The following is an 18,973-nucleotide window of genomic DNA, read 5'->3' as shown; positions in this document are numbered from 1 at the left end:
GTGTTGTCCAGATATATGTCTGTTCCTGTGTGTGGCCATGAGTGTTGTTTGGCCTCCCAACTGACATTCCCAAGCCCTTCTCTTGTGCTGAGGCTGAATAAAAGCCGAGATACTCATTTCCCAGCAACCTTGGCAGCTAGGAGGGGTTATATGACTTAGTTCTGGCCAATGAGAAAACGAAGGCTGCTGCAGAATTTCTTGGTGGGGGGATTCCTCCCCATTAAAATGAGAGGCAAAGGGGAGGAACCTCTTCCCACTCCCACTCCTCTTACCCCATGCCCCAAACTTCCTGCCTTTGGATGTGGTTGTGCAGAGCCAGCTACTCATGAGGCAGAAGATGTCTAGAGGAAAATTCAAAATCCTGAGAATGGCAGAGGAGAAGAATGAAAAGAACGGGGACTACCGATACATCGTTTAATACTTGAACAATGTGAACCAACAATGATAGATGTCTTTAAGTGAAATGAATTGCATTTGTATCACTTAAGCCAATTTCGATTTTGAATTCTGTTTTTCACAGCCAAACATATCCTATGTGATGTGAGAAACTAAGTTTGCCCTTTTGAGAATATATTGAAACAGTCTAGGTCTTTCTCCTCATAAAAGATGTGTGAAATTTAAAACATATGGAAACTCAGCTTATTATCATGTATGGGCAAGCACTTATAGAAAAAGACTTAGAAGTTAAAAGTACAATTGACAAAAGAAGTAGAAGTTCCTTCCATATAATTAGTGACAATATTTCCTTCCATGCCTAATGATTTCATGGCACTCACACAAAAAACAAGCACTCCAGATGGCAAGACTTAGATAGTCCGAGGCTTGGCAGACTTTTTCTTAAAGTGCCAGAGAGTCAATATTTTAGGCTTTGTGGGCCAGATGTCTCTGTTGCAACTATTCAATTCTGCCATGGTAGCACAGAAGCACCACAGACAATATGTAGACAAATGGGTGTGGCTATATGCCAATAAAATTTTATTTGCAAAAACAGGTGGTGGGCTGGATTTTACCCATGGGCTCTTGTTTGCTCACCCCCAGGACGGACTCTAGGAAAGAAAAAGCAACAGATACTTAATAAGAGTCATCAGAAGGTTTACATATATTTACCTATTTTAGTCCTGTAGCAACCTCATAAAATAAATAGCTGTATACCCATTTTTCATAATGAGGAAGTCAAGCTTCAGAGAATTAAATAAATTTGTGAATGCTATATGCTCTTCAACGGGTAGAGCTGCAATTCAAACCCAAAGCTTGAGGCACATGCCATGTTTTCTGCTCACTTTGGAGGATTTGTGCCTCCTACTCCCTGGGTGTGATATAATATGACTAATAAAATATTTAGGGCTGACTCCTAGAAATGCTTGTACTTCACTATTTATTCTAGGACAGACCTTGACATCTTCCCTCCTCCCACATACCTGCTAAAACAATTGCTTTGCCTGCAAAGTTCTTTGGTGCTGTTAGGAAGGAATCCCTGTGGGCTGGCTTCGGGAACTATAGACCCAGGATCTGGTTGAAGTTCAAACAGCTACGTACTTAAGATAAGGTTTAAAATATCTCCATTGGTCTCTGCATGGTGCTTATACAAAGCAGCATGCACACAAATACACAACTTACTATAGTATTTAGTGAGATGGTTAAAGTAAAAATTTATTCCATTGTAACCATATTGGGGAACATTTGGCTTATTACCAATTTCTGATTTCCCATTATAAACCAAGCTGCATGCAGTAATATCCTAATGTATATTTCTTTTTCCCCTGCGTAGTAGCTAGGGTCCAGACACAAATCTGATCTACACTGCTAATGAGAATGTTTCAGCATTCTAATTTTTCTCTATTTAGGGGGTAGAGGGAGTAGAGGCAAGACGCTTATGCTTTGCCTTCAATCAATTTATTAGACTCAGACTCTGTGCTCCTGGTAAAGAATTGCACAAGCATCATCTTGAATTAATAAACTTTAAATGTTATGTTCTCCCATGAATAAAGTCCCTTCAAACCTCCCTAGGGAAGGAAAAAGGGAAAAAGCGTTACTGCCAGCAGTGGCAAGTTTTCTACAACAATCAGACCAAGGCAGGAAGGTCTGGCAAGAATTAAGAGCAGAACTACCTTCTCAGATGCTCCCCACATCTGTCAAGCTGGCAGATTTAAGCAACTGACATCTTGTTGCCTCTGAGATTTTAACTTCTCCAACATCTGCCCCTTGAGTGTCTGTGTGTATGTATGTGCACATACCTCGACCATGGTGTAAGCTAGATACAAAAGGGTTTTACTTTATATTCATGTATTTCATGTATTTATACACTGGGGCAGGGAGTGAAAGCTTTATGTAACGCTCAATCAGTGACTTTTATCAATGTTTGAAAGTTCCACCAATCTGGTTGGTGAAATATTATTAGCTTCATTGTCATTTCCCAGATATCCTTTTTTTTCATATATTTATTTGTCATTTGAATTGATTATTCAGGAAATTATATGGTCATAAACTGAATACTATTTTTCTTGTTCGTTTGTAGTACATGTTTTACCTACTCAAGATAAAATCATTTTGTCAATGGCATATGTTAGAAATACTCTCCCTGTCTGTTTTTGATTTTAATTTTGTTTCTTCTGGGTTTTTTCTTGTGTCCTTCAGACCATTTTTATTTTCTTGAGGTTAAATTTATCATGTTTTTATTGCTTTTGGGTTTTATGTCTTGCTTCAAGGGCCTTTGCCACTTCAAACCTATATATTAATCCTACTAAAATTTCTTCTGCCTTATTCCTCTACCACATACATCTCTCAAATGCATGTATGTGTATATGTGTGTGTGTGAATGTTTGTAATTATCTAACCAATTGTTTTGTTCATTAACTAATCCAGAATTAATTTTTGTATATAATGTGAAATAACTTTCTCTTCTTCAAAGTTGTAATAGTTTTATGTTTTTGCTCTAACAAACTCAAAATAACTTTGCCATTTAAATCAACAAAAAGTTGTTATATTACGGTTCCAATCAAATGTCCAGTATGGGTCTCCCTGGGCTAAAATCGAGGCATCGGCAAGACTGTATTCCTTTATGGGGATTCCAGAGAAGAATCTATTTCTTACCTTTCCAGTTTCTAGAGGCTACTCACATTGTTTGACTCATGGCCCCTTCCTCCACCTTCAAAACCAGCAAGGTAATATCTTCCTGACCCTTCTTCAAACTCTATCTCTGGCTAAAGCCACGAAAACTTCTTTGTACTTAAGAACTAAAATGATTAGCTGGAGGCATCTGGGTAATCCAAATTAATGTCCCTCTTCCAAGGTTCAAACCTTAATCACATCAAGAAAGTGCCTTTAGCCATGTCAGTTAACATGTTTTAGGGATTATGATGTGGACATCTTTGAAGGTTATTATTCTGCATACTAGAAAGTAGGAAGAGAATTTCTCCACTATATGGTATTGAATAATTTGTCTTTCCCCCTCTGTTTCAATGTATCAGGTACACATCACACACGTACTGTTCCTGAAATCTTTCTTTTCTCCCATCTTTCTAACCCTGTATCAATACCAATACTGATAACAATACCAATTTCAATTACTATAAATGTATCATCTGCTTTCACAGCTGGTAGGGCAAGTATCTCATTAATATTAATCTTTTTTTAAAAAATGCCATACTATTATTTTATATTTTCTCTCCCATGTTAACTTCATAGACACCTCGCCAAGATTCTTTTAAAAAATTATTACATTATTTTGATAGGGATTGAATTAATTTAAGAATGTTTCTGTTTTTCTAGTAACAGGACCTCCCTTTTGGGAACAAGGAACATCCCCGCATCTCTTCTTCCTTCTTTTTTTTTTTTTAAAGATTTATTTTATTTATTTATTTCTCTCCCCTTCCCCCCCACCCTGGTTGTCTGTTCTCTGTGTCTATTTGTTGCATCTTCTTTGTCCGCTTCTGTTGTTATTAGCGGCACAGGAATCTGTGTTTCTTTTTGTTGTGTCATCTTGTGTCAACTTGCTGTGGGCGGCACCATTCCTGGGCAGGCTGCACTTTCTTTCGCGCTGGGCGGCTCTCCTTACGGGGCTCACTCCTTGCACGTGGGGCTCCCCTATGCGGGGGACACCCCTGCCTGGCAGGGCACTCCTTGCACGCATCAGCACTGTGCATGGCCCAGCTCCACACAGGACAAGGAGGCCTGGGGTTTGAACCCCAGACCTCCCATGTGGTAGACCGACGCTCTAACCACTGGGCCAAGTCTGCCGCCCTCTTCTTTCTTCTTAAGTCATTCTGTAAAGGTATATGAAGATTTGTGTCAGCATGGATTTTTTTTTAACTTACTGTCTATGAGTTTCCTAATTTGTTTATTACTGGGTATTTTTTCACACTATTACTTTTTTGAGTGCAATCTATTTGCTGCTACATTTTTCTCATCAGTCATTGTTAGTGAATAGAATAGTTGATTTTTACATGTTGAGTTGTTATCAACCCTCCCTGTTCAATTCCCTTATTAGTTCCAGTACTTGGTCAGTTGCTTTTATTGGAGCCTTTAGGTAGACAAATATTTGGAGTCAGAATTTCAGAAACACTAATTAAGGTTGTTAATCATTTCCTTTCCATTAGACAGTTTGCCTTAAGGCTCTTTCACAGTCAGGCAGAGTTAAATAATTTCTTTAAAAGAATGTGTATTCACTCCATTCCCAATTTATTCAGGGAAAGAAAAAAAGAATGGAAATAAGGGATGGGAAGGAAAGAGCATACAATATTTTCTTTGAATTTTAGCTAGAAGGATGGCGTCTCCCCAATATGACTTTGAGCTCATATCTGGTGTTTCTAAGCAGTTGAAATGCCAAGTCCTCCTGCTCCTCAGGAATTCCAAGGAGGACTCTCCAAGAGACAGCTCCTGCCTGGAGTGATTAGCCCAAAGTAATCTACTCTGGCTTTGTAGTCCTCTTGTTAGGAACCCAGAATATCCACCCTAGCTTAGGACTGGTTCTGGGAGGGGTTAATTTTGATTCATTTATTTCTAGATTTTGTACTCTGCTCACATTTCTAGGATATAATTTCTAAAAATGCATTTAGCATTATTTCAGCATGTATTATAATATGTAACAGAGTGTAACAAAATGGAAGACAATATAATATATGATCCATGTACTTAGATTCAACTGTGCTTGCAGACTTGGTGGCCACCCTGTATTTCATCACCATGTAAACTATGATTCTAGTAAGTGGTTTAGGAGCAGGAGTCAGAATTACTATGTTTTCTTTCAGCAAATCAATAAAGACAAAAAATCAGTCAAATGGTTTGGAAAAAAAGAAATAAGACTAACCCTCTTTAAAGCTGGCTGGATATAACAGGAGAGGCCTTTGTACTGAATTAGAACCCCTGCCTTGTCGTTGGAAAACATATGCTTTCTTTACTTTTTTGTTTTTCTTTCTGGAGGTATGCCCTATGATAGATTTTGTGCAAGTCCTTGTCTTTTATTGTCCATCTTTTCTTTCATATATATGTGATGGGTATGTGTGTGTATATGAAGAGGGAGTATAATATTATTAATCATGTTTTTATTTTCTATTCTCTTTCATATTGTCTCAGTGTTCTTACTTCTTTTTATATTAGTTTTTCTTATTTTATAGAAGCAATGTCTTTATTGTTCTTACCACTATAAATGAAAAAATGAACATAAGCAGTGTATTGCATCCAAAATGCTGTGCTACCATCAAAATTACCAAAACTTTTTCCTCACCCAAAACAAAAGCCAATTAAGTTTTAAATTCCTCATGCTCTGACCCCAACCCAGGCCCTGGTAACCTGCATTCTTGTTTTCGACTCTAAGAATCTGCACATTCTAATTATTTCATATCAGAAAGATCATTTAATAGTTGCCCTTTTATGTCTGGCTTATTTCACTCAACATTATGTCTTCAAGTTTTGTCCACTTTTGTCACATGTATCATGACTTTATTCCTTCTTTCCTGCTGAATAATATTCCATTGTATGTACATACCACATTTTGTTTATCCATTCCTCTATTGATCTTTCAGAAATTGTGAGTAATACCACCATAAAATTAGTGTGAAAATACCTATTCAAGTCCCTTCTTTCAATTCTTTTGTTTATATACCTAGAAAGAGGATTGCCTGAAAATATGGTAATTCTATACTTAGATTTCTGAGGAACTGCCAAAATGTTTTCCACAGGGACTGCACCATTTTACATTCCCACTAACAATGAATAAGTATTCCTACTTCTTCACATTCTCTCCAACAATTGCTAGTTTCAATTTTTTAAATAGTAGCCATTTTACTGTGTGTTAAGTGGTATCTCATTGTGGTTTTGATTTCTATTTCCCTAATGGCTAATAATGTTAAGCATCTTTTTATGTGCTTATTGGACAAATTTGTATATCTTATTTGGAAAAATGTCTGCCGACGTCTTCTGCCCATTTTATAATTGGGCTGTGTTTTTGTTGTTGACTTGTAGGAGTTCTTTACGTATTTTGGATATTAAACCCTTATCAGATATGTGGTTTCCAAATACTTTCTTCTATTCTTTTGGTTGTCTTTATTTTCATGAAAACATCCCTTGATACACAAAAGCTTTTAATTTTAGTAAAGTCCCATTTTCTTTTTTTGCTCATGTTTTGGTATAAAGTCTAAGAAACTGCTATTAACACAAGATCCTGAAGGTGTTTCCCTATATTTTCTTTTAGAAAATGTCTTGACCATGGATTTAGTTTTTTGTTTGTTTTCTTGTTTGTTTTTATTTAGGCCTTTGATCCATTTTGATTTAACTTTTCTAGAATGGTGTGAGATAGGGGTCTACCTTCATTGCATTGCATATGGATATCCAGTTCTCCCAACACCTTGTTGAAAGGGCTATTCTTTCCCCACTGAGTGGCTCTGGCACCCTTGTCAAAGACCTATTGCCAGAAGGTGTGAGAGTTTATCTCTGAACTCTAAATTATATCCCATTGTTCTGTATGTCTGTCCTTGTGCCAGTACCACACTGCTTTGATTACTGTAACTTTGTAATAAGTTTTAAAATCAGGAAGCGTAAGTGATTCATGATTTAATTTCTCTCTTCTTCAGGAGGGTTTTGGCTATTCAGGGCCACTTACCATTCCACATAAATTTGATGAATGGCTTTTGCATGTCTGCAAAGAAAGAGGTTGGAATTTTGATTGGGATTGCATTGACTCTCTAAATAGCTTTGGGTAGAATTGACATCTTAATGATATGTAGTTTTCCAAACCAGTAACATGAATATCCTTCCATTTATATAGGTTTTCTTTGATTTCTTTGAACAATGTTTTCCAGTTTTTGTGTAAAGTCTTTTACATCATTGGTTAAATTTACTCCTAGATATTTCATTCTTTTAGTTACTATTTTAAGTGGTATATTTTCTTGATTTCTTCTTCTGACTGTTCATTACTAGTATATAGAAACACTACTCTCTTGTACCTTACCACTTTGCTGAATTTGTTTATTATATCTAGTAGCTTGGGAGATTTTCAGGCCTTTCTGTATATAAGATCATGTTGTCCATTAATAGTGAAAGTTGTACTTCTTGGCTCATCATTTAGATGTATTATTATTATTATTATTATTATTTTGCTTAACTGATCTGGCTAGAAATTATAGTACAATATTTGAATAATAGTGATGGCAGTGTGCATCCTTTTTTTTGTTCCTGACCTTAGGTGGAAGCTTTCAGTCTTCCACCACTATTATGTTAGCTATGAGTTTCTCATTTGGGTCTTTTACCATATTGAGCATGTTTACTTCTATTCCTAATTTTCAGAGTGGTTTGATCAAGAAGGTGCTAAATGTTGTCTAATGCCTTTTCTGAATCAATTGAGATGGCCATGTGTATTTTGTCTTTCCTTCTATTATTGTGGTGTATTATGAATTGATTTCCTTATGTTCAATCACTCTTTCATATCTGGGATAAATTCCATTTGATTATAGTGTATAAAGTGCAGTTGAATTTGGTTTGCTAGGATTTTGTTGAGGATTTTTGCATCTGTATTCATAAGGGATATTGGTCTACAATTTTCTTGTGATATATTTATCTGGCTTTGGTATGAGTGTGATGTTGTCCCCATAGAATTAGTTAGGAAGCATTCCCTTCTGTTAAAGTTTTTAGGAGAGTTTAAACAGGATTGTTAATTCTTCCTGAAATTTTTGGTAAAATTCACCAGTCAAATATCTGGTCCTGTGCTTTTCTTTGTTGGAAGGCTTTTGATTAATGATTCGATCACTTTATTTGTTATTGGTTTGTTGAAATCTTCTGTTTCTCCTTGAGTCAGTGTAGGTAGTTTGTGTATTTCTAGGAATTTGTCCATTGCATTTAAGTTATCTAATCTGTTGATATACAATTGTTCAGTCTTCTCTGATAATCTTTTTTATTTTTGGGTGGTCAGTGGTAATGTTCCCTCTTTCACTTCTGACTATGTTATTTATGTTTTCTCACTCTCACCCTCTTTTTTTTTTTGCCGATTTATTGGTATTTTCAAAGAAACATCTTTTGATTTTGTTAATTTTCTCTATTTTTGTCTCTATATCATTTATCTCTACTCTAATATTTGCTATTTCCATCCCTGTGCTTCATTTGGGCTTAGTTTGCTGTTCCTTTTTATTTTCTCCAGCTTTGAGATTTGACCTCTGATTTGAAATATTTCTTCTTTTTAAAATGTAAGCACTTAGAGTTATAAAATCCCCTTTCAGGACTTCCTTTGCTGTGTTCCATAAATGTTGGTATGTTGTGTTTTCATTTTCAGTTGCCTCAAAAATATTTCCTTATTTACCTTGTAATTTCTTCTTTGACTCAATTGTAATTTCAATATTTTTCAAATTCATTGAGACTTGTTTTGTGACCTAACATATCTCTAAACTGGAGAATGACCCATGTGCACTAGAAAAGAATATGTATTCTGCCGCTGTTGGGTGAAATGCTCTATATATGACTGTTAGGTTTAGTTGGTTAACAGTGCAATTCATGTCTTCTATTTCCTTATTGATCTTCCTCTGCCTAAATGTTCTATCCATCAAAGAATGTGGTGTATTGAAGTCTCTTACTATTAATGTTGAACTGTATTTCTTCCTTCAAATCTGTCGCTATTTACTTCATATATTTTAGGGCTCTACTCTTGGATTCATATATATTTATAACTATATCTTCCTGATGGATCAACCCTTTTATCAGAGTATAGTGTCATTCCCTGTCCCTTGTAGCAGTTTTGACTTGAAGTATTTTTTTATAGTAAACAAAGTATTTATTATTTTTATTATACAATGTAGGTCCAATCATTCTCAACAAATCCAATTGCTTTCCTTATAAAGTCTATAGACAAGGGAAATCATCCTTTATAGTTAGAATATTGAATATTAGAATATTAAGCAACTTTATAGCAGCACTTAAAAAACAAAAAGGCAAGGTACAGCATTGTATTTTTGTAGTTACTAAAATTTTATAGAATTAAGCATTTGGAAAAAATTAAAGTGACTATGTAATTGTTCACAATGTTAAAATTATGAATGGTTTTCCTCACATTTTATGTCATGTTTTCCTGTATATCATAATATGGGACAAATATATCTTTCAAGTTCAAAAAAATTTTGTACAGATGCCTCCAAATTTTTTGTAGAATGAAGGACATATGGAAAGGATTTTGTTTTACAATTCTTTTTATCTCTCTAAACACAGTGCTTTGATAACTGGACATGGGACGCAAGTGAGTGCTGCATAAAATAAGGAATTTCTAGTTAACTAAATGCCCCACATGTCCATTTGTTTCCAGGTCGGGCAAAGCAAAGGAAAGAACAGTAAAGTCTTTTGACCCTAATGGGTTACTTATTTTTCCCCATAAACTATATATTCATCCACCCAATAATGAAAAAGTAAATATATTCAGTGCTAGCTCTTTGTACAAAGCTAAAAACTAGAACTGCAAATAATTTAAAAATTTTCTAGTTTTAATTGTGCTACCATAAAAGGCATAACCCTGGAATAGCTTCCTCATCTTCCTTATCAAATGAATGGTTATGCCTAACATAAAGAACTAGTTATCATTTAAAATAATATTTTGTCATTTTTACATCATTATTTGTTAGCACTTGTAGAGTTGAAAGCTAATTAAATCTGCTTTCAGTGTTTTGTTGCAGAGTTTTGGAAATAGCTCCTTTAGAATGCTCTAACAGGTTGATGACCTTGTCAGAATTTTCAATATTTCTGAGTCTCTAATCTTTTCTTATTTTTTATTTGATCTTCAAAAGCACAACCAATTACTATGGATTGAAATTTCTGATCAGCTGGCCCAGGTGGTACTTCAGCTGATCATACAAGTACAGCAACATTAAATGACTCTTGGCATTTCCCAGATCATCCAGAAACTTATTGACTACCTCATTGATAATCCTGGCTGCAGGCTTTAGAGATTCATCCTGCTGGGGGTTTCTAATTGTTTCTACGGGAAACTTCCATGGTGAGAGTTTTCTCCCATCAAACGATTTGCAGTTAGATTTAATTCTTCTCTTTCTCCATCGCGAATCTGCCTCATGTGCAGGCCCTTTTGGATACTACGAATCATCTCCGAGAGGATTTCTTTCTCCTGCTCAACAATAGTAACTGCTTCTATCAAGCCATCATCCCTGTGCTATAGCTGGCCCAGGTTTTCCAGCAGGCTGCTGGAGAGTGGGCTCTGGAGGAGGAGGGGCAGCAGGGCCCCTATTTCGCTTTCACATTTGTCTGCATCTTCGCCTGCAGGTCACCAGCTCCTGGCATCCATGAGTCAAGCCTTCCTACAGCGACCACAGGCTTCGCCATCACCACGCGGGGCGCCTGCCTCCCTGTGAAACCACGAGTAGTGGCACGGGAGGATTGACTTGAATACTAATTTATCTGATACTAATTTAGCTATTTCAAGCTCTCTTTCTGTTATTTAATTCCATGGAATATTGTTTCCCATCCTTTCACTTTCAACTGCTTATGTCTTTGATTTTAAAGTGAGCGTCTTATAAACAACCTAGAGTTGGGTCATCCTTTTAAATCCACTCTGTTAATGTCTGCCTTTTGACTAAAGAGTTTCATCCATTTACATTTAAAGTAACTATTAATAATAAAGGATTTTCTTCTGCCATTTTTTAATTTGTCCTTTGTTAAGTCTTGCATGATTTTGTCCCTTAATTCTTTCACTAGTGCCTGTTTTCATTTTTATTTGATTTTTCGTGCGTACCATTTGGAGTCCATGCTGAGTGCCTTCTGTACACATTTTTCATATATTACCCTCGTGGTTATATTGGGATTTAATTTAACATCCTACATCTATAACAGTCACATTTGATTTGATATCAGCCTAATTCAATAGCACTCACAAACACTGTTCCTATGCTTTATAAAACCATAGACTTATCATTACTTTTGTGCATTTGCATTTAAGAAGCAATAAAGTGAAGTTACAAACCAAAAAAGACAGTAGTTTTGCAAGCATTTAGAATTACCCATACAGTTGCCTTTACTGGAAATCTTTATTTGTTATGTTATGTTGATCCCATGTCTATTGCCCTATCCTTACAGCCTGAAGAACTGCCTTTAGCATTGCTTGTGGGACAAGTCTGGTGGTGATGGACTCCCTCCACTTTTGTTTATATGGTCATGTCTTTATCTCTGCCATTTTTTGAAAAGCAGTCTTGCTGTATATAAATTTCCTGGTGTATTAGTCGGGATTCTCTAGAGAAACAGAATCAACAAGAGATATCTGTCAATAGTATGTGATCCTATAAGAGTCTCTCACACAGCCATGGGGATGCACAAGTCCAGGACTCACAGGCAGGCCACAACCAGGGGCTGCAATGTAAGTCCAGTGAAGGTTCTTGACAAGTTCTGGGAGATATTGGTTGTCCAAAGATGAGCTGGGAAATTCTCAATGCTGGAATCACTTCCCCTTTTAAGGCATTCAAGTGATGGGGTTAAGCGTCACTCATTGCTAATGGCAATGTCCCTGATTGATGTAATTATAACCAACTCTCTATGATTTACCACTGCAGTAAAGTCAATGGTGACTAAAGTCCATAAATGCCCTTGTATTACAGTTAGCCCAGTGCTTGCTTGGGCACAATTACCTGGCCAAGTTGACACAGCCTAACCATCACACCTGGTTAGCAATTATTTCTTTCAGCACTTTAAATATTTCATCCTAATGCATTCTAGCTTCCATGGTTCCTGTTGAGTAATTGGTACTTAATCTTAAAGGGGCCTCCTTGTATATAACACATTGTTTTTCTCTTGTAGCCTTCAGAACTTGCTCTTTATCCTTTGCATTGTACACTTTTACTATAATGTACCTAGGTGTGGTTCTCTTCAAGCTTATCTTGTTTGAGGTTTGTTGGATTGCTTTAATGTCTACGTTCATGTCTTTTTTAAATTTGGGAAGTTTTCTGTGAATATTTCTTTAAATATTCCTTCTGCCCTTTTTTCTTTTTCTTCTCCTCTGGGACTCCAACAGGGCATATGTTGTACACTTGATGGTGTCCTTCAGTATTTTTAGGCTCTACTCACTTTTTTTGTTGTTTATTTTCTTTCTACTCCTCAGCCTGAATCATCTCAGTTTTCTTAACTTTGAGTTCAGTGATTCTTTCTTCTGATAACTATAATCTGCAAGGAAATTTTTAATTTTGGTTATAGTTATTGTCAACTGTGATATTTCTGTTTGGTTCCTTTTTAAAATTTCTGTCTCTTATTGAGATTTTCCTATTGTTCATTCATAATTTTCCTGATATCCTTTACTTCTTTATCAGGGTTTTCCTTTACCTCTTTAAGCATACTGAAGATCACTTTTTAAAACTTTTATTTGGTGTGCCCAAAGTCAAGCTCCTTCACTTATGATTTCCAAAGTTTTTTATCTCATTCCTTTGAGTAGGGTTTTTTCCTGTTTCTTTGTTTATCTTGTGATTTTTTTGTTGCATACTTTGCCTTTCAATATTTCAATGTGTTACCTCTAATATTTAATCCATGAGCTCTCTGTCCCTTCAATTGGTATCCAACTAGTGATATAACAAGAGATTGCATGCAAGGAGCTAACAAAAAAAATGCAAAAGTCACCTTTACAGTATATGCAAATTGACTCAGTGTTGGCTGGTGCTCTTTTTCAGACTTTAGCCATTTTATCAAGGAAATCAACCTGAGATGAACATGTGGGGTACTCTCTATCTTCTCTGAGCCAGTCTTTTCTGGGCTTGTGATTGCTCATGGCCTTAGGAATGTTCCCATTAACAGGAATCCAAATATCCCTTCTGGTTCCTTTGAAAACCTCCACCCTCCTCCTCTTTCTATATCTTAAAGCTGGTAATCATTTGCCACAGGACATTTTTATTTAATTGTTTCTTACACTATTTTAGCTGTCTCCAAGCTGCTTCTATGTGCAGGACAAGTTCTGGGAGGCTGAGGCAAAGGCAAGTGCCCTGGTTCAGTCTTTCATGCTGTCACCAAATAGAGCCGCACTGACATACAAGCACCCCAGGATGCACATGGGTGCTCCTCTGCTTCCTCTGGAACAGAAAGGCCCATATTTTTTTGAGTGCTTATTATGTGTCAGAAAGTATTATTAGTCCTTTTCATGTGTCATTTTATTTAATTCTCACAGCTACCAAATTGATTTTATTATGACCATATGGAGGGACAAGCCATTGATGCACTGAGTGGTTAAGTCACTTACCCAAGGTCCTACATATAATAATTTGTGGGGATGGAGGTTTTCCTAACCATCTTTATCCATCCTGTTACTTCTTTTAAAAGACTATATAGTTCAATCTTCCTTATTTATCTAGCCTATCTGCTGTTTATTTGAAATATTTAGTCCATTTTCATTTCATTTCATTTATTTATGTGGTTCACTGCCTATCATTTTACTGCTTGTATTCTATGCATCCCATCAATTTTTTTTTCCTTCCATTCAAACGTTTATTGTTTTCCTCAGAACCTAGCCTAGGTGGTGGCCACAGTGGGGGCCTGGGTCTTCTGCACGGAGACACTGGTATGCGTCTTCACAAGATGGTCGGTGAAGTCCTGGTAGGGAGATTTGGTGAACACAGTCTCCTTCCAGAGGTCGGGGGTGAGATAGCTGTAGGTCTTGGAGATGGCATCGAAGGTGGCTTTGGCAAAGTTGCCCAGGGTGGCTGTGCAGCCCCTGGCCGAGGTGTAGCAGTTGTCGATCCCTGCCATCATCATCAGCTTCTTGGGCACAGGGGCCAAGACAATGCCAGTGCCCCTGGGGGCAGGAATAAGGTGCACCAGCACGGAGCCACAGTGACCTGTCACCTTGCAAGGGACAGTGTGGGGCTTGCCGATCTTGTTCCCCCAGTAGCCCCGCTGCACAGGGACGATGGAGAGCTTGGCCAGAATGATGGCCCCACGGATGGCGGTGGCTACTTCCTTGGAGCATTTCACGCCAGGCCCATACGGCTAGTGTAGTCCCCAATAGCGACAAAGGCCTTGAACCTGGTCCGCTAGCCAGGGCGGGTCTGCTTCTGCACAGGCATGATTTTCAGAACCTCATCCTTGAGGGACGTCCCCAGGAAAAAGTCAATGATCTCAGACTCCTTGATGGGCAGGGGAAAAAGATAAATCTCCTCAAGGGACTTGATCTTTGTGTCCTTAACCAAGGAGCCCAGCTTGGTGACAGGGAGCCACTTCTTTGTCCTCGGCCTTGCCTCCGCAAGCTCCATGGCCTGACCTCGGCCCCAACCATGACCGCAACCCCGGCCCCGAACCCTGCTGCCAAAGCCTCCACAGAAGCCACCGCGGCCTCCCAACCCAGGGCCCCCAGCGCCCCCGGGGCCTCCCGCAGCAACGTCGTCATCCACCATTTGGTGATTTCTCGAAGAAGAAGCCCCATCAATTTTATATTTCTTTCTTTATCCTTTACTATTCTTCTTTAAGCTAATCAAATAATTCTTAGTATCTCATTTAACTTTTCTGCTATAATTTTTTTAGTGGTTGTTCTGGGAGTCTCAATACACATTTTAATTTGCCACAGTCTAAATATAATTAACATCATATCATTTAATATAAAATGTTCAAACACTAAAATTGAATAATTCATTTTATCACACGTAATTCATACTTCGATCAAATATTTTCTTATAAATATTTTATAACATCACAGCACCAAATTATATTTTCTTTAAACATTCAGGTATCTTATAAGGAAATTCTAGAAAGAAATTTATTTATTTATACTTCAAATGCCATGTATTTAACATTTTCAATACTTTTCATTACTTCCTATAGATTCATTTTTCTATCTGATTATTTCCCTTCGGCCTGAAGAAATTCCTTAAGCATTTTGTTATTGTGAAAGCATGTTGGTGACAGCTTTTCTAATCTTTCATTTACCTTTATATTTTTAAATTTCACCCTCATAGTTCAAGGACATTTTTGCTGAATATGAAAAAATGGATTGTTTTTCTCTGTCATTTCATTGTCTTTTGATCCATTGCTTTTGTGGAGAAGTCATTCATCATTTGTACCATAGCACCCCTATAGGTAATAGTATTTTTTCTTTGGACTTTTAAGAAGTACCTAGGTCTTATGGTTTTCCTTGTACTTATTCTGTTTGGGATTTGCTGAGATTTCTTCATCTGTGAATTGATGTTTTTCTCAACTTTTGAGAATATTTAAGCACTTAATTAAAAATATATTTTTTTCTACCTTATTCTCTTTATCCTCTTCTAGTACTTTACTTCCCCAAGTTACTGAGTTCACTGTCCCTTTTTTCTGCAACTTACAATCTGCTTATATATAACCCTAGGGACTTTTTAACCTATATATTAAAATTTTCCTTTGTAGAATTTCCATTTAGTTCTTTTTTACAATTTCCTTTTTTCTTCCAAGAGTCTCCATCTGTTGAGTCACTACCATTCACCTTTCTCTTGACATCTTTGAACATATTTATAAGTGCTGTTTAGAAGCTTTTATTGCTAACCCAGACATCTGCCTCAGCTTTGGGTCTTTTCCATTGATTGCTTTTTTCCCCTAGATTATAGGTTGTATTTTCCTGGTTTTTTTTTTACATGTCTAGTAATGTTTAACTGTATGTGAAATATTATGAATTATACATTGTAGGGAGTCTGGATTATGTATTCTTATGTTCAAAGAGGTTTTATTTTGTTATGACAGACAGTTACTCTGGAATCTGTCAAAATTGGTTTTAGTCTTTGATAAGCCTGATCTGTTTCACCATTTTCTATTTCTCTTACAATGGACCCTCATGTAAATACTGGTCTTACTCATAAGGTATGTTCTTTCTAGGCTTTCATTTGAATGAATTTTCGTTAAAGGTAAAAATTTGAACTGGCACTGAGTGCTGGGTTGGGAGGTTACTTTTAATCTATTCCTTTTTGGTACAATTTGTATGTCTTAGCTACCTGAGTGTATACTTTTATAAATTAAAAAAAACACAAGAAAATTTAATAGCTAATCCTATCTAAGGACTGAATTATTTAACACACCATTTTTTTTAATCACTTAATATGCTATGTGCATTGTGTGAATTCTTAATGGCTTCAAGAAAAAAAGTTAGTTGTTTTAAACCTGAGGCATATTTGTTTTTAGGTTATTTAACAAAATCCCAAAGGAACACAGTGCCTGAAAAGCATAGGAAATTAATTAATATTTTCAAATGAAAAATCAATATGCTTGCTGTGAAGTCAGCAATAGGTTGAGTTCTGCAGGTCACCACATTTATTTTACATTCTGGGTGTAAAAATGGGCAATCTGTGTTCAAAAGAAGATGGACATATTGAAACTACTCTACATTTTAAACAAATACTTTATTCATCATTGCTCTTGAAGCAACTCCTTCTATATCATTTTTTTCTGAAGCCTAGATAGTCCTCCATTTGAAAATATACTGTGTGGTAGAATTGCACATGAGCTCAAGAAACCTGGGTTCCAGGCCTGGTTCTGCCAAAACAGACTGACAAACTGCCTTATGACACAGTTTCATGTGTGGTGAGTGTGTATGTGTGTGTGTGTGTGTAATACATATATAATAAAACTATAAATATAACAGACATGCATATACATATACACTAAGGTCAAACACCATGGCGTATATAGGGAAATATTTGAGTTTCAAAACTGATTAAATATAATTACTTCATTTACGCTTCTGGATTATCCCTTAAACAGAAACATTTCCAATAAGAGACTATGAGGATTTAAGCAGTGACATCCCCTGAGTATAAAATGCTTTATACTCAGTGACCTGTATCCTGGTTTGCAAGATACAGGCCTAGTTTCCATCTGCTGCCTGGCAAATTACTAGTGGCACCCCCTTTACGTGAAATAGTATCCTTGTTGGAGCTGTTACAGCACTTATTGCCAAATTCACCCCACAATTTAGTAATAGATCCCAATGCAAATGTCTAGAATCATTTTAGGTTCAAGATGTAAATTTTCTTGAATAATATTCCTGGATGAAAAATTCATGTTTCACTCTTCTTCACATAAAATTTACTGACAACCTCACAAGACCTGGTTATTCTTCATGCTTATTAATTGAACCCAAGAACATAAAAGGGAACAACATCTCAGAGCATAACATAAATAGGACCAAATTCACCATACAAAGGGAAGTGCATAACCTTGAAAATTAACAATGGTACTGTTATCTGTTCTTTGAAGTCTTTAAAACTAGTACACACTATACGGAAAGACACCAAATACTCTCCAAGGAAGGAAGGGAGGAATAAAAGGAGGAGGGGTACTGGGTAATTTGGAGCTTTCTCTATTTTTAACACAGGAAAAAGATATCCTGCATGTAAAAATTAGCAAATAGCTATATAAATGGTATATTTGTTTATACCTTATTTCTATAACTGGGAGCAAATACAGTAACAAGAACAACAAAAGTAGGAGCAATACAACCAGCAGGAAACAGCACCTGCAAATACCACCCATTTAATAGAAGGAGCAATTTCAGAGCCTCAAATAGAAATCCCTACTTATTGGTAAAGAGAAATTTGATGGCTGGAAACATCATTGATGGAAAAATCTCACAGAATATAGTACTCAGTGGTATTGTTGTAGAAGCTGAGAGAGGTTCAATTATTTGTGTATAGAAAGGCCAGGACTCAGGAATGATTTTGAGAAGGAAAAATGATTTATTGATGGCCGGCCAGACTCAGGAGCTTTCTGTTTCAAAACCGAGTCCCAAACAAGAATTTTAAGTTCCTTTTATACAGAGGGGAAGGGTTAAATTGTTCTTTGTTTCAGTGCTCAATAGGCTTGAATTAGCATATATTCTCCACATCCTAAGGTAAGATTTTAGCATGGACCTTATAGATTCTAGATAAGATTTTAGCACATTTGGTTTGCATTTCCCCTGAATATTTAAAGTTTATAGAATTTGCATTGTTAAACTGCTTCCTGGGACTAGAGTCATTGCCATGGCCACCAAGGGCAGGACTGCAGCCTCTTACCGTCCCACACCCACAAGTCACAGACAGCTTAGGTTATCTACAAAGAGATAAAGAGCCTCCCACCCATAGCCCACATCAGTATAGCTATCATTGTCTATATTATAGCCCATCATGGATAAAGAAATTAAATTAATAATCTCTCCATTGCTTGATTCCTCGAGAAGTCAACTCCAGATTTAATAGTTTTTTTTTTTTTTTTTTGCTGTTGTATGCAGAAGTTGGATAAATTTTCTTCATGAAATTAAAAATTCTTAGGTCAGGGTAACTTTCAAGAAAATCTCCTTACCTATGCCAAGATACTGAATGAAACTTAAGAAATATGGTTGAGTGGAAAACAAAAATTTTTAATTTGAGATCCAAATCTCCAATTTACTAATAGCATGATTTGAGTAAGTTGTTTAATAGTTTTGATCCTCACTTTTCTAAATGTTTAAAAAGAAATAAGAATAAAAACCTTGTTTTTTTCTTATTACCTGGAATAGAACAGGTACTCAATACAAGTTTGTGGAAATAAT

The 18,973-nt window shown here is 36.4% G+C and overlaps 2 pseudogenes; both read right to left on the bottom strand.

The window, feature by feature from the left end:
- Nucleotides 1-10,109: 10,109 nt before the first annotated feature.
- Nucleotides 10,110-10,803, bottom strand: LOC101440111 (BAG family molecular chaperone regulator 2 pseudogene; annotated as a pseudogene).
- A 3,132-nt stretch (nt 10,804-13,935) lies between these two features.
- On the bottom strand, nt 13,936-14,840 carry LOC101439691 (small ribosomal subunit protein uS5 pseudogene; annotated as a pseudogene).
- Nucleotides 14,841-18,973: the final 4,133 nt, after the last annotated feature.

The sequence above is a fragment of the Dasypus novemcinctus genome, chromosome 24, assembly GCF_030445035.2.
Source record: "Dasypus novemcinctus isolate mDasNov1 chromosome 24, mDasNov1.1.hap2, whole genome shotgun sequence".
NCBI classification, from domain to species: Eukaryota; Metazoa; Chordata; class Mammalia; order Cingulata; family Dasypodidae; genus Dasypus; species Dasypus novemcinctus.
The sequence above is the reverse complement of the archived record's forward strand: the minus strand, read 5'-3'. Positions and strand labels throughout refer to the sequence as shown.